This window comes from Mustela nigripes, chromosome 12 (assembly GCF_022355385.1).
Source record: "Mustela nigripes isolate SB6536 chromosome 12, MUSNIG.SB6536, whole genome shotgun sequence".
Lineage (NCBI taxonomy): Eukaryota > Metazoa > Chordata > Mammalia > Carnivora > Mustelidae > Mustela > Mustela nigripes.
The window spans coordinates 87768643-87791106 of record NC_081568.1 but is presented as its reverse complement, the minus strand read 5'-3'; the positions used below and the strand labels follow the sequence as shown (position 1 = coordinate 87791106).

Here is a 22464-nt window from a genome sequence, read left to right as displayed (position 1 = left end):
AGATTAGTTCAGTCTTGTATACTGTAGGTTACTAGATGCCAAAAGAGTAAAGTGGAACAGAATAGCAGGTGACAGTGTGAATCTTTATTTTAAAATTCAGCTGTAAATCTCTTAAATTCCAGTGAGCTTAGCAATTCCTCTTCTGTATTACCTCACACTAGAGTTGGAACCTTGAATAATTGCTCTCTGAACCTATTTTCTCTGTAAATCGGGACTAAAATATCTATCTTAGAGGCTTTTTTGTAAGAATTAGATGAGAACATATCTAAAGTGCGTGGAGTGGTACACACACCTAATAGGCACATAAAATGGCCTATCTTTAGTAGGGATGGGGATTGGAACTATTTATAAACTTAAAAGGTGAACTTTATATGCTGCCATATAGGTAACCCAATGCAACTAGAGCTTGAATCATCAAGCCTGGGCAAAAGGACTCACAGAGTGTGCCTTTGAAATCCTGATACCCAGTCATGGTGATTTATGGGACCTCCCTAGCTGGCATATGTGATGGCGCACTGAGTTTGTTTGCTTTAGTTTTAGCTCAGATACCTAGAACTCTGTGATAGCATATTTTTATTTAAACACTCACTGACCACTTAATTATGATTACCTTGAAAGAGTATGTATGAAAGTAGCCATGAAAGAAACTCTTATAAGAGTTGTGAGGGTCTCATGTAGATCTTCATTCCACTAGGTCTAAAAATCGGGGCAGCACCTATGCTTCACTTCTCCCCCACTTTGGACAACCTTCGGGACCCCTCCAAATGATTTTTTTGATTCTGTGAAACACTGAGATTATGATTATTAAAAGAGTGTCAGATATCAATCATATCAGGTAACTAGGTATTTCTTCTTGGGGAAAATAGAAATTAGAACCAAAAATAGACTCTTTAATCATGGCATGGATTTAAAATGACAATCCAGCTACGAAACTGAGAAGTGGATGAAATTACCTTGAACCTAGTTTCAGCCCATGGTGTGATCTTAGTCATAGATCCGACACTTGCCATAGCAGAGGAAGAACAAATTCCCCATCCACGTAGTTATTCTAAGAGTTGAAAGTGAGTCAATGAATAGGTGATTGATTCCTTTCCATTGCCTTCTTACTCTCAGCTGTTTTGCAGAAAAATCATACTTTAGTATGCTTACTGAAAGTTGTGGGTTTTTTTTTTTTTTTTTGGTTTTTTACTTTTTTAATTCCAAACATCCCTAGAGGTGAAAGAGATTTGTGAAATCAGCTTGTTTGCCTACTTTATTTTAAGATGAGGTAGCAAGGTACAGAAGAGTTGAAGTGACCTGGAACAAAATAATACTCTGATTCTTTTGTTAAGGAATTTTTTTGTGGCAAATAAAAACTTTTTGTTGCTAGACATAAGACCCAAGTTTGGGTCTTTATTGACATAATCACTTTTGAATGAAATTTTTAGGATTTTATTTTTTAATTTGTGTTTGATCCTTAACTATTTTCTAGACCAGATAACATTTTCATGTGGCAAATACATCAGTAGGAAGTTTTTTGTTGGTTTTTTTTTTGGGGGGGGGTACCACTTGTTTCAGATAATCACAATCCAGTATTTAAGCTTTCACTAAGGGATCTTTGTTTTTGCCTAGTTACTGTAGGACATATATCTGCTTTAAAGGCTTTTAGAGACAAAACAAGATTTTTGCCTGTGTGATTGTATTCAAATAGACAACCAGATAGCTAGATAGATAAGAAAGAAAGGCAAATTTATATTAAAAATACAACTAGTCACATAAGCAAACTTACTGTGTGTTAATGAAATAAGAGTAGTGCATGGTATTCTGGTTTTCTGGAGAAGTGTAGAATGCATTCATCACTGAGGACCAGAATGAATGGGAAACATCCCAGAAAAAAAGTGTTACTTAAGCTAGATCTTGAACATGGAGAATTCACATGGGTTGCTAACAAAGAAAGAGATGGCATCCTGGGAGTTAGATGAAGCAGGGAAGGATGGGGCACTATTGTGGTTTTAGTTTTATTGTGTGTTTGTGGGAGGGGGCATGTAGTGGGTGTTTTGTAAGAATGAGCCTGCCTGGAACAGGAAATCTAAGGTTGGGAACTAAGACAGGTCTGAGAAATGTGAACTTGGGGCCACAGTAAAGAGTGCCTTCAATGCCAGACTAAGCCATTTTCACATTATCTTCTAAGTCCTGAAGAACCCTTGCATTTTATTTTAAGGAAAATTAAAAAATAATAATTCTATAAAAATAAATCTTGTGATGGGTCTAGATTTATAGAGGGGAAATAGTGAAAGCCAGAAGGGTCTGTTAGAAAAGTAGGCAAGTAAGTGATGGGGGCCTATTACAGGAGGGGTGAAAGGAGAGTAACGGGTGAGAGGAGGGCCGTGTGGGGTAACAGCGTATGCCAGATTTGGTGGAGCAGGACTGCAGAGAATAAGAAGAAAGTACCAACTTCTGAGCACAAACAATAGAAAAGATGTTAGTTGGAAAATTAGAAAGAGAATCCGATTTGAGCGTGGAGTGAAAGATAGCAGTGAAATTTTTAGACATGAAATTGAGGTAGGACCTGTATCAAAGGAAAAACTCCTTGTAGGCCTTCAGTTGTCAGGATGGGATTTCTGGTAGTAGGACAGGACCCTACCTGGGAGTTGCCTGTGCAGAGTTGGTAGTTACGACTTTAGGGCTCCTCTGTAAAATGGGAATAATACTGGTCCTCATAGGGTTGTTACTAGAAATAAATGAAATAATGCCAGAAAAGTATTCAGCATTGTCCTTGGCACATTGTAGACCCTCAACAAATGTTAGCTTAAATTTTTTACTGTGGGTTTTAGGGAAGACAATTTTGTGAATTATTTCAACTGTGTCTTCTGGAAGCAGTATAAAAGCCATTTGTATGGTGTGTTTCTTCAGTATCCCAAGTGGGCGTTCTTATGTCCTAATTCACATCCTTGCTTTTCTGCCTGTTAGGGGAAAGTGAGAGCCCAAGCTATAATTACTCATGTTTAGCTGTTGATCACTGTTTATATGACCTAGTTTTTTTTTCTTTTTTTACACAAAAGGTTGAGAACATTTATTGCTCTTCTGTTTATTGCAACTTCTGTAAGGTCCCTGAGCCGTATTTTGTTTTCCTTTGCTGGGTCCAGAATCAAATCAGTTTTAAGGGGTTTATAAGACCTTTTGAAAAATGGTATTAGCTTAATGCAAGCTAATGATTATTACTCAGTATTAGCACAGCATTTTAAAACTACTTTCACTCAAAGAGGAATAGACTTATGCAGCAATAGAAGAAATACAGAAGTGGATTATTATTTATGAAAACTCGTAGGTCTCCTGCCTGTGTAGGTTGGACTAAATGTCTTCAGTGGAGATTTCCAACTTGGATATATTTCATAGAATCACAGAATTATGGTGTGTTTGATGATCCTATTTCACCCAACATATGATTGACTCATTATCTGCTAGGGCATTCGATTCACATGTAGAAGGTTAAGTACAGCAGAGTTTTTGGTTTGTTGGGGGGAGGGTTTCCTCAACAGAAAAATAAACTTCATGTATTTAAATTTTCTTGCACTTGACTCCTATAACTCTTCTGGCGCTTTGCTTACATCTTCTAAATCTGTGCTTCCCCCAGTCTTCTCCATCTCAGCAAATGGCACAAACATCCATCCAGGTCACATGCTGATCATACCAGAAGTCTAGGGGCTGATTCTTCCCTTCTCTTCACTTGCAGGGTTCAGTTCATCAAGTCTGGTCAGCTCTCCTCTCCTCTTCTGTCTGCTCTGCCCCTCTATAAAGTATTCTCCACAAAGACAACCTTTTAAAATGTAAATCACAGGGCACCTGGGTGGCTCAGTGGGTTAAGCCTCTGCCTTCAGCTCAGGTCATGATCTCAGGGTCCCAGGATTGAGTCCCACATCGGGCTCTCTGCTCAGCGGGGAGCCTGCTTCCTCCTCTCTGTCTCTCTGTCTGCCTCTCTGCCTACTTCTGATCTCTCTGTCAAATAAATTTTAAAAAATAATAAAAAATAAAAATAAAGGGATGCCTGGGTGGCTCAGTTGGTTAAGCAGCTGCCTTCGGCTCAGGTCATGATCCCAGTGTCCTGGGATAGAGTCCCACATCGGGCTCCTTGCTCAGCAGGGATCCTGCTTCTCCCTCTGCCTCTGCCTGCCTGTGCTCACTTTCTTGCTCTCCCTCTCTCTGACAAATAAATAAATAAAATCTTAAAACAAAATAAAATAAAAATATAAAATAAAAAATAAAAATAAATAAATAAAATGTAAATCACACCACAGAACTCGGAATAACTATTCTAAAACAATTCCTTATCTGATACGTTAAAGTCTTTTGCTTTCCACCACAAGAATTATTGATATTATTTTCTATTTTTATTTTCTTGAAACCCTGGTATTTTTGTTTGGTTTTACTTGTTAATAAATGGGAAGAAAGCAAAGAGGTAGTAGAATGAGTTTGAAAAGATTAGATTAAACAAAATAAAACAGGGTTATATTTTATGGTCCTTAGAAAAACCTTTAATATGCTAATGTACACAGTCTCCAAGAAGGGTAGCACTATGTCAAAAGTTTATTTGACACTGGATGTCTTCTTTGAGAATTATCACATCAGACTGCTGTTTTTTATAACACATTCTGAAAACTGCTGCCTTAGACAAAAACCCATCATAATAGATAGGGGGAAAGAGACTATATTGAGTACAGGGAGGCAGATTTATACTGACTATAAGGAGAACAGGCTACCAACCAATGATTCAGGAAAAAAATAATAAAACTATGAAAAGTGATGGAAGGATTCAAAAAGAATACAGCAGCTGGGACTATTGAGTTTTCTGCAAACAGCTCTTCCTGCTTTATTGGATCTTTCTATCTCCAGCAGCTGGCACTGTGCTTGGCCTAGAGTGAACATATAATAAGTATCTGTTGACTCTTCATCAATGAATGAATAAAGGTGGCCCAGGATCACCATTAAATCATTAAGTTAATTAAGGTCAGTTTGGTTTATTTAAGAAAACAGGAAAATACCTAAAGTAGTTTAGGAAATGTTTCATTCCAAAGAATTATAAGTATAATATGAATACTTCTGAGAATACTTCAGCTATTATTATATTGCCTAAATGCTTTGTAGAACTGGGAATTTACCATATATTGCATTATTCAAAGCTAACTTGGACCTTATAGACAAACATATGCCTATTTGAGATATAATGATGGAGCTCTTAGAGTAAAAATGTTATTTTACTGTATATAATTATGCTTGTGGTTGTTTTCTGTTTATTTTTTATTTGTTTGTCTTTAGCGAGAGGGTGAGGAGGGAGGGGCAGAGAAACTGGGAGAGAGAGAATCCCAAGCAGGATCCACAACCAGAAACACCATGCCCAACACAGGGCTCAATCCCACCACCCGGAGACCAGGACCTGAGCAGAAATCAAGTCAGATACTTAACTGACTGAGCCACTCAGGCACTTGAGATTTTTGTTTCATTTCTCCTTATGCAAAGTTAAGCAAATTTGGAATTAAAGTAATTGGGTAACATTTTTTTAAAAGATTTTATTCATTTATTTGAGACAGAGTGCGTGACAGTGCAGGAGCAGGGTGAGAGTTGGGGTGAGGGGCAGACGGAGAAAGAGACTCCACACCTAGCAGGGAGCCTGATGTGGGTCTCCATCCCGGGACTCTGGGATCATGACATGAATAAAAAGGAAGATGCTTAACCAATTGAGCCATGCAGGCACCCCAGCCCAATATTATTTTTTGAAGTCAAGTTTTGAGGTAAAATTTACATATGCCTAAGTCCACTTAAGAAGTCTACTTTTTAGATCTAGTGGAGTGCATTTTGGCAAATGTATACAATTAGATAACTACCACCATAATCTATAGAATAGTTTCATTACTCAAAAAGAGTTTTCATGCTCCTTTTGTACTCATTCTCCTTCCCCTACTACCAATCACTGGCAATCAGTGATCTTATTTCCCTGTAGTTTTTGCCTTTTCCAAAAATATCATATGAATAAAATCATACAGTTATAAAAAGCCTTTTGTTAATGGCTTCTTTCACTTTGCATAATGCTTTTGAGATTCATCCACTAATAACACTATGCATGTATTAGTAATTTATTTTTATTGCTTTCTAGTGTTTTATTTTATGGATATACCACAATTTGTGTTCATTCACCACTTGATTGCAGGCTATTTGCAGGCTTTAGCTATTATAAATAGAATTGCTATAAACATTTGCATATAGCCCTTTCTGTGGATGTATGTTTTCATTTATCTTGGGTAAATAGGATTGCTGGAGCTTGTAGTGAATATACTTATTAACTTTATGAGAAGGTACCAAACTGTTTTCCAAAGTTGCTATCCCATTTTGCAGTCCTACCAACAGTATATGAGGGTTCCGTTGGCTCTGCATCCTGGGCAGCATTTTGTATTGCTCATATCTAGCATGTAGTAACGTTACATTTTGGTCTTAATTTTTTTTTCTTAATAACTAATGACATTACACATCTTTACATGTGCTTATTGATCTTTTTAAGTTGTAAAAATTTTTATAGTTCCTGATTTAAATCTTTATCAGACATATATTTTACACACATATTCTATAAGTCTGTGGCTGATTGTTCTATTTTCTTATCAGTTTCTTTCAAAGAGGAGCTTTGGTGAATTCTAGTTTATTATTTTTTGTCTTTTATGTGTCCTGCTTTTTTGTGTTCTAAGAAATTTTTGCCTAACCAATGATCACAAATATTTTTTCATGTTTCTTTTCTACTAGAAATTGTGTAATTTCAGGTTTTACATTAGTTACAGGATCCATTTTGAGTAGATGCATACTGATATGGTACAACATTAAGGTGGAAGTTCATTTTTTTTGTGAATGGATGTCAATGTGCTATTTGTTGAAAGGAATATATAGCTGAAGTTTTGTAACTTAAAATTACTTTAGGATCCACAATAAAAGTGATGTACATAAGGGATTAAATATGTATTTCCAGAAATCTGCTTATCTGCTTTTTTTATTATTGCTTTAGGAGACAGGTATTCTCTGTTTAAATTAGTTTCACAAAACACACCAGGAAATACAGAGGCAATATTGGTAAGTATTTTATGGTGATTACCATGGCCATGATAAGCACAGACAATTGGTATTAACGTAGAGCAGTTTAAATGAATTAGGAGTCCTAACTTGTGCTGTAAGTAGAAAGTCTATATTTATACAAGGTTGTTGGTGTGTATGTGTGTGTGTGTGTGTGTGTGTGTGTGTGTGTGTAGGCTTCATTTATGTGAGGTTTGTGCATCCATTCATTGCCTTAATTATTCTTCATTGAAACAGAAATTCTTGGTGGATGTGATAATGTTGGTGGCTGGTGGTGGTGGTAGTGGTTTCAGCTAGATTTACTCAGTTGTGAACATAGAAAATTTTCTATCAAGTGCATATGATTAAACTGTATCAGCAATTACAGAATACCATGCTAAAGAGACCATGTAGAAGCAAAATTTAAGTACAGTTATCATCAGATCAGTTTGATTTTATTTCAGCCTCAGAGTACCTCTCAACAGAAATAAGGTTTCTTATATTAGACCTTCCTTTTTTAGTAAATGTTAGAGGTGTTTCTTAATTTAAATAAAACTTATTTGGTGAAAATTCTCTTACTAGGTTTTTTGTTTTGTTTTGTTTTTCAATTTATTTGACAGAGAGAGACCACAAGTAAGCAGAGAGCCAGGCAGAGAGGGGGAAGCAGGCTTCCCACCAAGCAGGGAGCCCGATGTGGGGGTCAATCCCAGGACCCTGAAATCATGACCTGAGTGGAAGGCAGAGGCTTACCCACGGAGCCACCCAGGCGCCCCTCTCAAACTATGTTAATTGAAGAATGATCTTTCTGTTTTTAAAAATCAGGCTGTAGTTCCTGTTAATCTCAAGCTTCTATAATATTTGTAAGATATGTTCTTGTTTTCTGAGATGTGACGACTCTTCAGAACAGAGTTCCTTAAATTGTGTTTGGATCCATCGTCACTAGAGGGCAGTAAACACAAACAGATTTAATGGATTTACTTGAGTTAAGGTTGTTTTTGTAATTTTTTTTTTTTTTTTTTTTTAATTTGACAGAGAGAAATCACAAGTAGATGGAGAGGCAGCCAGAGAGAGAGAGAGAGATAGGGAAGCAGGCTCCCTGCTGAGCAGAGAGCCCGATGCGAGACTCGATCCCAGGACCCTGAGATCATGACCTGAGCCGAAGGCAGCGGCTTAACCCACTGAGCCACCCAGGCGCCCGGTTGTTTTTGTAATATTAACATTAATCAAAGAAAGTATAACTTTTACAATGTAAAAATAGGTTTAAAATTTGGTTACTTAAAACATAGGTTATAGATTAATTCTGGATTATTGCCTGCCTCTATAACGATTTTTGTAGAGAGAGCAAAAGAACACTGAGTGATTCTTGAAACATTGATGTGTTGTAGTTATTGGATTTAATATTTGATGTTTCCTCTTGCCTCAGAATTCTTCAGGTAGCATTTAGTAAAGAGATTTGCATATGTTAAGCACAAGCATATTGGATTTGTGACAGCCCACTTTATACAGATTAGCTTCTTGATTAATAACAATTCCCAGAATTTTGATCCTAAGTAGAAATATGTAAAATAAATATAGATTGATTATAAAATAAAATATTTTCCCAAAGGTATTAGTGCTACTGAAAACAGTGCTATTGCCAGGAAGATCCCTTAGGTTGTAGAAATCTAAGACTCCTCAATACACTTATTTTAAATAATATTTCTTCAGTATTTCAAAATGTAATCTCATATACAGCTTAGAATTTATTATGTTAGTAGACATATTATTTATAGACCCTAGGGTACCTGTAGATTAATGCCTGACATTATCTACATAAACTATAGATTAATGCCTGACATCATGCCTGACTGTAGCTGGACAGTATGGGTTTAAATCCTGGCTCTGCGATGTGGCTTTGTGACCTTGGGTAATAATTTGACTTCTGAGACTCAGTTTCCTCATAGTTTGGTTTGTCTGTTTTTTCTTTTTCCCTAATCAAAAATGTGTCTTAATATCTGTTGCAAAGTCACTTATTCCAGCACTGGTTAAAATATCAAAGCCTCAACTCCAACAAGCAGAATTTTAAGTATCCTGAAATATCCTAAAATACTTCAGAAAGTTTGATTGCTTGGTGTCTCATTTAAGGACTGAGAAAATGAAGAATGAAAGAGGAGTGGTATCTAGAGATTTTGAGGAGTATTATTAGGAAAAACAGAAAAAGGAAATGATAATTTTTTTTTAATTTCAGTATATGTGTACATACATTTGTGTATACATCATTTGAGTGTTTGAGCATAGCAGACCACCAGTCAGGAAATATGTCTCACTTTGTGCAAGAGCATGCATGTCTTGTTCATGGAACACTCCCACATCTAAGTGTTCACTGCCCCAAATGTCAAGAGCTCTCCTTATCAGGCGACACTGCCTGTCTTTAGGCACAAGCTTCCTGACTTCACTAGTTAGTAGGATCCATGCTGTCTGGAGATCTGACAACAATAATAGGATCAGTGGTTCTTTAATTCAAGACATTGTAAATCAGCACAAAGACTAAGGCTAAATTGGGAAGCCTGGTTGGCTCAGTTAGAAAGAGCAGGCACTTCTTACCTGAATGTTTATAGCAGCAATGTCCCCAGTAGCCCAACTATGGAAAGAACCTAGATGTCCATCAACAGATGAATGGATAAAGAAGATGTGGTAAATATATACAATGGAATACTATGCAGCCATCAAAAGAAATGAAAGCTTGCCATTTGCAACGACGTGGATGGAACTAGAGGATATTATGCTTAGCGAAATAAGTCAATCAGAGAAAGACAACTATCGTATGATCTCCCTGATATGAGGAAGTGGGGATGCAATGTGGGGGGGGGGGGTTGGGGGGAGTAGGAAAAGAAAAAATGAAAGAAGATGGGATTGGGAGGGAGATAAACCATAAAAGACTCAACCTCAAAAAACAGACTGAGGGTTACTGGGGGGTGGGGAACGGGAGAAGGTGTTGGGGATATGGACATTGGGGAGGGTATGTGCTATGATGAGTGCTGTGAACTGTGTAAACCTGGTGATTCACAGACCTGTACCCCTGGGGATAAAAATACATTATATGTTTATTTAAAAATTTAAAGGTTAAAAAAAAAAAGAAAGAAGAACATGCACTTCTTAATCTCAGGGTCATGAGTCTGAGCCCCACATTGGGTTACAGAGATTACTAAAATAAGTAAATAAATAAATAAACTTAAGAAAAAATTAAGGATAAATGAGTCCACTCCTAAACTCATATCATTTATCAAGGAGTTGGCGAATACCTAATTATATGATGACCAACTCTCACGCTATAAAGAGCAAAGACTAAAAGAGAGACCTGTCCTGGCCTGTCAGTTCTGTCATATACAGGGCAGGTTATTGAATTTTTAAGAGTTTCTATCTGTGTTTTCACAGATAGAGAGAGGATAATAGCTATCTTACCAATATGTTGCAACGGTTAGCATTAAGATATACAAAGCTAAAAAAAAAAAAAAAAAGATATACAAAGCTCTTGGTCCATAGTAGGTCTTAACTGATGCTTTAACAGATTCCGGCTTCCCCATTAAAACTGTCAGAAGCTTAGTCTGATTCTCTAAGAATTATATTTCTCTGGCCCCATCCTTATTTCTTCTCTGGGTTGGCCAGACTCTTTCTGCCATCTCTACTACATGGCAAAGGGAAGGAGCCTCTAGTTAGGCTTTGATAATGAGACAAATGAAATGAATTTTGATTTACCTCAGAATTTAAGAAAAGAAAGATTTCAGGGACACCTGGATGGCTCAGTCTGTTAAGTGTCTGCCTTACGCCCAGGTCATAATCCCAGGGTCCTAGGATTGAGCCCCCACTATGGGCTCCCTGGTCAGCAGAGAGTCTACTTCTCCCTCTGCTCCTCCTCTGCTCATCCTCGCTCTCTCTTTCAAATTAAATAAAGAAATAAAATATTTTTTTAAAAAAAGACTCATTACCTAGAAATAGGGAAAACCGCCTTTAATGCTTTTTATTTAACGTTATTGTAATTATTGCTACTACTATTATCATTACTATTATCTCCTCTACTACAGCAGATTAGGGGTTTACAGTTGAATCTTTTATGCCTGTGGTCCATTAATTATTTTGGAAAAGGTAAAAAAAAGAATAAGATCTCTTTCTTGCCTGAAGGATCCTCTACCCTGGTTGAAGAGGCAAAGTTCAAGACAGTTGAAGTAACTGGAACGGTGATTCTTAACACTGACAAAGATTTAGGAAATTACAGGATGCAGTGACTGGGGAGACCTGCTGGACTTTCATTGGCAGAAGCCAGGGAGTCTAGGTGTCCTGGAATACATGGGATAGTCCTTCACCAAGGAGGAATTGTTCTGTGTCACAGTAAACCATTCAAGCCGGTGAAATATTCACTTAGAATTATCTGAGCCTAGAACACAACTACTTTTTTATATATAAAAACAAAATATTTTAACATGATTTTTTTTTTTTAAATATTTTATTTATTTATTTGTAAGAGAGAGTGAGAGCGAGCACAGGCAGACAGAGTGGAAGGCAGAGTCAGAGGGAGAAGCAGGCTCCCTGCGGAGCAAGGAGCCCGATGTGGGACTTGATCCCAGGACGCTGGGATCATGACCTGAGCCGAAGGCAGCTGCTTAACCAACTGAGCCACCCAGGCGTCCCAACATGATTTTAATCCACACTAATTTTTTCAGTAATGTAACCACAGTGTATACTGAAGGAGAATTGTTCTTTGTTACATCTGCAACCTTTCAAAAATCATTCACCATTTTGGGAAAATATTATCTTCCTAATACAGTATTCCTGTATTCATCATTTCCATGTTGCTGTCATATTCATGGCAATTCTCCATAGGAAGCAGAGCAAACACTTGCAAAGCACTTACTATTCTAAGTGCTTTATGTCTATGTACCAGCTAATTCTTACAACACATTGTAAGGTAGATGCTAATTATTATTCTCATTTTCTGGATGAGTAAACTGAAGATAAAATAAGCTCAGAAAGTTTAGATAATTTTGTCAATGTCACACAGTAAGTGATAATAAGATCTCAACTTTTGACTACCTTTTTTTTCTAGTATACTTATGTATAAGCATTTATATTTTGCAGTATGTAATATAATTACTTCTATTTTTCTTTTATGTTACTGATAACCCACTATATGGATTTTTTTAAAGTGTCTAGGGTTATTTAGTATATATGGATGTATTTAGTGAAGTGCGTATATTGGAAAAGTAGGAATTTTTTATCAGGATAAAAATGTTTGTTATAAAAAAAGAAAGAAGTAACTTAGTTTGAAGTTAGTGAAAGAATAAAATAGATTGATGGGTGGATAGAAAGGATAATTTGGATGTAAATGACATTGTATGGCACACACTCTGCTCTTTGGAAGCACGCCAAGAATACTCCCATCTTCAGGGCTTTTGATGTTGATGTTCCCTTTACTTGTCTCCCCTTTCTCAACTGCTCTAGATGTTCATGTGCCTTCCTCCCTCTCTTTCTTCAGGTCTCTGAGCATATATCATCTCATCAAAGAGGCTCTCCTTGATCATTTTATACTATAGGAACCTCTATCACTAACATGCCATAGCCTTCTTATCCTTTGTTTTTCCCATTGAATTTAGCACCACGTGACATATAGTATGTATTTGTTGACTCAGTTGTCGAATGTAAACTCCAGGTGAAAAACCTTCACTTTGTTCATTGCTGTGTTGTCATTATCCAGGACAGTATCTGACGCACAGTAGGAGCTTGGTAAGGATTAAATAAATAAAAGAGTGAGTGCAAAATAAAGTTTGGAGAGGGGCTGAGATAATTTGGTCTTGAGACGTATTTTGAATGATTTGAATCTAACTTTTTCTGAAAAACCAGCCTGAAGGAAATGGAGTAGAAGAAAGAGGGTATTCTAGGCAGTGAATTCAGTGAAAGTAAAAACAGGACTATCTGCTGAATCATAGAGCTGGGTAGAACACTAGACTTTCAGTAAGGGAGCATGAATATAAAGAGCAGCTGGAGATGGGCTTAGAGTTGGGGATTAGGGTTGGAGGTTATCATTCTGGAGCTCACAGAGAAATATGGGTGTGAGGAGGCAGGTGATGCCGGCTTGTTAGGTAATAACTATGGAGTGGCAGGCTGAGGCTGGGTTTGACAAAAATTGGTCTGGCAGCAGAAATAAGTATGGGATGAGAAGGAGAAAAGCCAAAGAGGATGAGCTAAGAAGCAAGTATTGTGTTTTGGGTCTGAGATGCATAATGATATGATCCAGTTAAAATAAAACATGATTTAAAAAGACATGATAAGGGGCGCCTGGGTGGCTCAGTGGGTTGGGCCTCTGCCTTCGGCTCAGGTCATGGTCCCAGGGTCTCATGGTCCTGGGATCAAGCCCCGCATGGGGCTCTCTGCTCAGCGGGGAGCATGCTTCCCCATCTCTCTGCCTGCCTCTTGGCCTACTTGTGATCTCTCTTTCTCTCTATCCAATAAATAAACAAAATCTTTAAAAAAAAGACATGATAAATTACATACACACACACACACACACACACACACACACAGGATAAGCCTTAGAGTTAAAAAATCTAGTCACTGTGCTGTGAAGTGTGTAAACCTAGCGATTCACAGACCTGTACCCCTGGGGCCAATAATACATTATAAGTTAAAAAAAAATAAAAATTAAAAAAAAATCTAGTCACCATAATGGGTGTGGTTATCATAATCGACATAATTGTTTTCATCATCATTATCATCAACATCATCACCTAATACCTGTTTGTCACTATGTACCAGATGTTATTTTAAGTGCTTTGCATATATCATTTAATCCTCATAATAACTGTTCTAATTATTTATTGCTCTAAAACAAATGACTTAAAACTTAGTGGCTTAAAATATCAGTTTGCTTTTTTTAGAAATTGTTTTATGGGCTAACTTGGCTTGCTTAGACATTCTCATTTCAAGTCCCTCATGTGGTTTTAGTCAGATGGCAGCTAAGCCTGGAGTCATCTAAAGGCTCCACTGTCAGGATGACTAAGATGGTCTCTTCACTGTCAGTTCTGGCTCTGGGCTAGGATGGCTGGCATAGGTAGAGATTGTCTGGGCATATATTTACTTTCCTTGTCTCTCTCATCCACCGCCCCCCACACTCTCTCTGCAGCCTCTCCATAATGTTAGTCTGGGCTTTCTCATAGCATGGCAGTATTAGAATACTCAGATTTGCTAACAGGGTGGCTCTGGGATCCTAATGGTCTATTCAAGTCAACCAAGGTGAAAGCTTCAAGACTTCTTCTTACAGCCTCCATTTCTTGTGACAGAACTACTTGTTGGTTATACAAGTCAGCTTAAATTCAGTCAGTGTAGGGTCAAGTGACTCATTAGGAGGCATCTTTGGAGACTAGGTACCCTAATAACCCAATTTTACAGATGAAGAAACCGGAACACTAAAAGGTGAAATTAGGGGTGCCTGGGTGACTCAGTGGGTTAGAGCCTCTGCCTTCAGCTCAGGTTATGATCCCAGGGTTCTGGGATGGAGCCCCGCATCAGGCTCTCTGCTTAGCGGGGAGCCTGCTTCCCCCTCTCTCTGCCTGCCTCTCTGCCTACTTGTGATCTCTATCTATCAAATAAATAAATAAAATCTTAAAAAAAAAAAAAAGGTGAGATTATTTGTTAAAGATTATGCACTAAAGGATTTGAATTCAAAGCCTTCGTACTTGGTACCTGGGTGAACTTGGAAAAATCTTTTTGTCTTTCCTGGTCTCACTTTATGTGGAAATGAGGGGATTAGAGGAGATGATATTGAAGATGTTTTCCATTTCTCTCAGGCATTCAGCCTTTGGATTTAGATGATGGGAGTTAGGGTGGGAAAGAAGAGTAAATAAAAAAGCATTTTATAAAAGATAAAACATGATAATAAAGTTGGTGAAGGAGGGAAGGTGATGTAGATGGGGAACATGTTAGGGTTATTCAAGGATCCAGTTAGATGAATTATAGTAAACATCTTATGGTGGCTGACTCACATGAAATTCCTATTGAATGGTAACAAAGAGTCATAGATTTCAGTCTGTGATACTGAAACATGAGCCCACTGACTGAAATGGGAGTTGTTAAGTATGAACTACTTTAAATAGAAAAATGGATCCATCAGTTTTGGAAAAGTCTGTGATGAGTGGCAGGGCATTCAACGGGGGAAGGAATCTTAGTCATTTGGAAATATGGCGTTGCAGTTCATGTAAGAAGTAGTCACAGAAGAGTGTGTCCTAGGACAGAGTCTTGTGGATATCCCAAGTTAGAGGATGAACAGAAGGCAAAGAAGGCATGGTCAGAGAAGTAGGGAGAAAGCCAGAGCAGTTGAGGATCCTAGAACTGAAGGAGAATGGAGAGAGTACATTGTCGAACACTTGTGACAACTTAAGGAGAATAAAAGACTAGGAAAGTGGAGGACCTATTTGTATTCTTCTGGTCATTTTTATTGGCCTTTGGGGGTTTCGTTTTTCTTTTTCTTTTGTAAGGAATTAAGAGGAATTTAGGAAATTAACACAATAGGTGTGAACTGGCCCTGAAGACTGCAAGCAAAGGACCATTACAGATTCAAAGAGGAAGAGTATTACATGGATGTTCTGATGTCTGCCCTATCTAAAACAGACAAAGCAAATGCAATAGAACTGAAAAGTAACAATATTAGCACGTCACAGAAGCTCAAAGCAGTTAAGTGCTTTGAGATGGAGATGAAGAGGAAGGAAACAGGATGGAATTTTATGCAAAAATAAAGTAAAAGCTAACTTCCCTTGTTTTTTTACCCATAAGTCTTAAACATACAAGTGGAAGAATAATACTGCACCAAACCAGATAGAAAAGATTGTTTTTCTTTAAACTTTTTAGATTTCGGGGCGCCTAGGTGGCTCAGTGGGTTCAGCTCCTACCTTCGGCTCAGGCCATGATCCCAGGGTTCTGGGTTTGAGCCCTGCATCAGGCTCTCTGCTTAGCAGGGAGCCTGCTCCCCCCTCCCCCTGCCTCTCTGCCTACTTGTGATCTTTCTCTCTCAAATAAACATTTTTTTAAATAAATAAATAACTTAGATTTCTTAGCTTTGTGAAAGCCCTGATTACTGGAATTTAATGCTATATTCCTTTAAGAGATGCTGTTAATACCATTCTTAACTTTATGCACAATATTCTCTTTTGGTCAAAATACAGATTTTAAAATCTGTACTGGGAATTTTGCATTCTTCAACCATACACAGTGCTTTAGCTTTCAGTCCACCCCCACCCCCACCCCTTGCAATCAGAATTATGATAAATCGCCCCACCCTTGGATTTCTAAGGTTGTGGAACTCAGCCACATGTAACAATAGAAACAAAAGGACCTAAGAACAGCCAACCCACACAGGTGAGGAAATGTATCCTTCCCATTTGTCAATTCTGGACATTGATTGTACTTTATAATCACACTATGCTCTTATGTTGGGCGGAGGAAAAACTTTGGTTATATCTGTGTCACCAGGGAAGCCACTTGCTTTGGATTTGCGAGAGGGAGGCAGTTAAAATGCCTAATGGCCTTTTTCAAAGCAGCTTTTATTTTGAAGAGAAGTCAGAGAATATTAAAACTCATAGGAAGGATTCCAAAAAGATAGGCAACCCTTATTTTAGAATGAACCATGAATTTTGAAGAGTTTTATGGTCATTATTCATCATCTGCGGGCGGGAAACCCCATTCATCTTTTTATTCGGCAGCCTCAGCTATAGGGATACCATTATTAAATGGCGTTTACCAGAGGTGAGGAGGAAAACCTCCTCCCCAGAGGTTTGCCTCTGCCAACCAATCACGACACAGCCTGCTCTGAGTCCACACCGCCCCCCCCCCCCCCCCGCACTGATAGACCCAGTGACGGAGGGTGATTGGTGCATAGTTGGGCTTTTATGGGAGGGGTTTCGTGTCACTCTTTCTGGCTTCCCTGCAGTTCCTTATTTGGTAGCTTTTGACAGAACTAGTCTTTCTTGCAGCTAAGCATCTTGACATACATTATTCATTAAGCCTTGGAGCTCAGGGAGAAAAAGATGCAGACCCTTAGATGGTTAGATATTTCTTTACCACATGAATTTCCTTTATTCAGAATAGTTGTAGAATTCTGTTCCATCCTGGAGTTTTACAAATGGCATGTGTGCAATGGGAAGACGACTGGATGGGATCTAATGCAAGGCTTCCTTGTGTATACTTAATTACTAAAAATCTTTAAAAATCCACCCTCTGGCTTGCGGATATTGTTAAAAGTATCAAGGTTTTGAAGATATACATATTTTAGAACTTACTGTTTCTTTATATAATCAAAAATGCCTGAAGCAAACTATTTACTGTCAGTGTCTTGGGGCTACATAAAGGTAAGATTTATTTAGCTCCTAATTGCTCAGATTATATAACATAATTTTAATAAATTATAATGGAGCTTAGCTTTGTAAGCAGTGTTATTTTTTTCCTTAGATGTGAACTACAGAAGCGATATGTGTTTTTAGTGGTCAAGATAACAGAAAATGTATGACTATTATTAGTTATAGTTTGCATGTTAAAATAGCTTTTTAATGTACACTGATTCTTTTTGTCATAGGGTATAGATTTGAGTTGTGCTTTTAAATATCAAGGTGATCAAACAAAATCATTAGAAATAAATTATTGGGTCCAGTTACTTACACACTGATTTAAGTAATTGGGTTCCAGTTCATTTGTAGCACTTAAAGTTCATGAAAATTAATTCGTGGCTCTTTCCAAAAATCTATACCACTTTAAGCTGATGAGTATTTTTTTTTTTCATCTTTGGATATAAAGCTCTAGATGACCTTAAAAAGTGACATTACTTAACTATTTAAGTGATATATTATTAAGATGAAAACTTGATTATCTATTTGTAAAACTGGAAGAAATATATAAGTTCATCTGATACTGCTTTGTTTGTTAATCTCAGGAAATGAAATAATACACTGAATTTACTAAGATTCTGCTCTGCTTGGCAAGCCTCTTGCATTTCTCATGGTAATGCTAGCCTGGCGATCTGATCTCTGTAACAGAAGCAGGAAGTAGAGAAACCTTTTTCAGCCCTAAATGAAGCATCACTTAAGAACTTGAAATCTCTGCTTGAACATTTGAGCCAATCAAAATACATAATTTTTAAGAATTCTTTTCCATTTCTTTAAGGACTCTTAGACTGAAATATTTTTCATTTTCTTTGTTTCTTTTCAAAAGAACATCTTCCCTTTGCTGTGAAATTTTCTCACATTCTAAAAAAACTTATTTCAGTTTTAGTTGTCCAAGGAGTCATGATTCCCCACTTCCTTTTAAGTCAGCGGATGGCCCAGATTTTTTTAATTGTTTTGAAATATGCAGATTTCCTATTATTTGAATTTTGTTAGCCATTTTTGGCTTAAAAATTTTTTTAGAACAGAAAAATATAGAAAGTAATAAAGGAAAATCCATAATCTCCCTAGAACTCATCTCTTAGCTTTCAGACAGCTTATTTTTTATATGCTTTGAAAGGCTTCATATTTGTATTATGATTATGAACAACACTTCCAAGAATCTAAATAGTTATAGAGCTTGTATTTTTGAGGAAAATTGTTGCTGGCCAGCCTTGTTTATGTTTTAATAGTATGCTGCTAAAAACACGTAAGGGCAAATATAAATATATTTAGTCTTATGCATTTTGACAGATTTATTTTTATACAGCTAATGCAGTATTTGTTTTAGCTTTTAATGCTGATATCTACCAAACTTGTAATATATCACAGCGCAGCATATTCAAATGATTTTTAGCAGAATATTGGCTGGGGCAGGGGTGGGGCAGGATAAGCATTTTCTTAATGTTTGACCTTTACCACCTTCTTAATTATATACTAGGAGACTATAAAATGTACCCACGACATTGGCATACAGGGATTATTATTTAAGAATACTCTAATTTTATTTTATTATTTAATTTTTCTTCCTCAACAGTTTTAAGTGTAGAACATAAATTTGAAAATGGGAGTTTAAAAAGCAAAATATAGACTTGATTTCAAATGTATTTTCATTTTTTATTTATGCTTTACATGCTGCACGCAGACATTCTCATGCATAATGAGAACAAAGGATTTGAAAAAACATTCACTTAAATCTTCCTCTTTTTTTCATTTTTGGAACAGTGATTCTATTGATTATTTCATACTGTTTAGACTAAAAGCAATCAGAATAACTCATCAACAGAAAATATTTAGAGGTCACTTTTTAAAATATCTAAATGCTCAATTAAATTGTTCTGCAACTTGCAACCAGTTTTTTGGTGGGTTCTTTTTGTTTTGTTTTGTTTTGTTTTGTTTTGTTTTTTAAAATCAGTTCTGTATTGTATCTCTCCTAAATCTCTAAGTTGAGGACTGTAGCAATGTTCTGGGAAAAACATTTTATTACCTTTTCTAATCATTTTCCTTTCATGATATTTTTGTGCAGTCACCCTAATAAATGGTATATAGTTATCTTCATGAGAGAAATTCCACTTACATTTTAAAATGATTGTTGAATTGTTTCATGTCTTGTTCTTTAGTACAGCCAGCTCTACACTCCAAAATCATACTGTAAGTTATTAATTTAGCTTCCCTGAAAGTTTTAAATCAACAGAAAAAAAAAGGGAAGCAATTTTAACTCCTTTTAGAAAATGTTCTATGTTATAACTGAATTGACTCTGAAAATTGTCTTTAAGAAATCTCCCACACCCTTTCCCTTGCGATGAAAGAGGACTGCTAAAAATACTGTCTATTTTAATCATGTTAAAAGGAAATATTGCCTTCCTTAGAGCACCTGACAAACCTTGGCCAGGGATATAGGTGTGCACTGAAGGGTTTCTCCACCCTACACTTCTGGGTTTTGAACAACAGCATAAAGATAGTCTGGGAATAGATGTATATGTGCAGATATAATCAGTGTGTGTACAACCTATAATTTATCAGTCTGTAGAATAGATTTCCTTGCACTGGCATTTTTTCCCTTAATTATCTGTATTGACTGGCTGTTTGAGGGATTATATAAACAAACTGCCAGGAAAATTACAATTCCTTATTTATATTATTCCAGAGAATCCAATAATTTGTATTATGTATCTGCAGGTACCATGTAATTTTTTCTACTGGGTATATGGCAACATATTCCTCATACTAGGTTGCTTCCAAGTTAGAAGGTAGTTTTATGGAAAAACTGGATCCCTATCTAACTTTTCCAACTGCATCCTCCCCTACCCTCAGGCTTACATCATTTTTTAGTTACACGGAGAGAAATGCATGGAGGGCAGGTAGACAGCCGTGGCTGAATAGACTGAAGAGAGCCTAGGAGAGGCTGAGAGGCCTGCCTAGCATGCCCCCCCTTCCTGAAACATACTTTGTCAGGACCAGGCAATTCTTACTGGCAACTTTTAAGTCCTATCACAGACAATTTCAGGTCAGAGAGATATTTCACTCACTATATGTTTTAAATGTTTAGCAGAGTCTCTTTTGATTTTGTTTGCCTAAAGAGTATATTTTTCTAAGAGTAAATTTCATTTGTTGAGAAAGGATTTATGTACCTTCAGGCCTTGCTAATTGTATTTTTGTTATAATTTTGAAGCTTTGTTATCATCTCCTATGTGAATAATATCCTAAATTGCTTACTGGAATGGGTAGGGGAACTAAATGTTTATATGTGTATTTTTTTTTGTGGGCATAACGATTCAGATCTTCCATCTGTTTGTCCTGCAATGATGAAAATCAGCTATCACTATAAAAGGCCCAGGGAACTGGGAGATAGAAGGAACTCAGTGTTAAGCACCTGCCATGTGCCAGGCAAAAAACAAGATAGTTTCCGTTAGCTCATTTAATTGGTTACTAGCGTATAACTTAACTCAATATAGCTTTATGAAAAACTGACAGAAAATGTTTTGAATGCTATTATAAATGTCTTCATGAATATTCTTAGGAGACCCAGATTTTTCCCAGCAGATAATAATGTATAATGCTGAGTGAAAACAGGCAGCAGCCTATGTTTTGTACACTGCATGATGCCAATTTAAAATATAGGCAAATAAATGTTGGGAAAAAAGACATAGATGGAAATATTGGTAATTATCTATGGTTATCTCTGAGCAATGGCAATATAAATGATTTCTAATTTTTTCTATATAGCTTTCTAGATTTTCTCTATCTTGCATGTACTTTATAATCAGAAAAATGTTATTGAAAAAAATAAATGAACAAAAAAATGAACTTTATGTTTCTGAGTTTGAGAGTAAGCTCCTGAGACCTATAATTTAACAACCAGAAAAATTAATACTGGTTATGGCCAGTTCTTCAGTTTTGGCCACAGGAGAAAGCTAATACACATTTCTTACATTCTGCAGTCTGTTGGAATGTTTTTATTGATCTCCCTCAGTACTTTTGTGAAAAAATGCTGTACCTAATCTAAATGGTCAATAAGACTGACTTTGGAAGTGATTTGCCAAATTGTTTTGAGTTAGGACACCTTGGCATAAATTATCCTGAGAAGCAAGATTTTTTCATAAATTCTAATAAACTAAATACTGAATTAGAATTACATTTCAAACATTATTAAATGCTGAATTTACTACTCTCTTTTCCCAAGATTTAAAGGAGAATTTATGGTGAAATATAAAATTCTAAAGGCTACTGAACATTAGAGTAAAATGTGTTTGACTTTTTTGATCAAATACCTAATAGTAATCTATGTAATAGAAAAAATTATTATTTCTGTATGTTAAGAGAAGTATTAAGGCATACTTAAAAGACCATCTGTGCTATTTGGGGAATCAAAAGAAAACATAATAGCAAAGAGCTGAAAGATGGAAAAGCATAAAGTCTTGGAAAATCTTGGATTTGGGTAATGCTATGCAATGGTTTTAAGTTAATTCCAGTGTTTCTTAGGATAAAGTAGACACTATGGCATCAGTAAAATAAATTGTAAAATAATGAAGTTGAGTATTGAAAATTGACCAGTTTTGTATTTATGTGACTTTAGAGAAATGGATTGGTAAATCCCATGGATATTAAGAAACAAAAGATCTTTTTCCTTCTACTTGGAAATACTTTAAAAGGAAAAAGTATATAGTATCCAAATATTTTACTTCTCTAAAGTTCTGGGAATACTCAAATAAATCTATTCACTTTTGCTTTGGGGTAAAAGACAACATTTTAACCTCTAACCAGTATACATATTAATTTCTGCAAATGACAAATTAATTGATAAATCATCTTCTGTTGTGTGGCAGCACATATGTGTACCAATAAATTAGTTTTTTTCCTTCTCTGAATACTAATATACACCTGATTTTTTTTATTCCTTCCCTCCCTTAATTAATGTCCTTGAGTATCTAAATCTGTGCTGCATGTGGCTATTAAATTTAAA

The 22464-nt window shown here is 36.4% G+C and overlaps 1 protein-coding gene across 4 annotated transcripts in view; it reads left to right on the top strand.

Moving 5' to 3' along the window:
* Positions 1-22464, top strand: part of LOC132028660 (cAMP-specific 3',5'-cyclic phosphodiesterase 4D) — a 558688-nt gene that overhangs the window by 516310 nt on the left and 19914 nt on the right. The gene's annotated exons all lie outside the window — the stretch shown is intronic.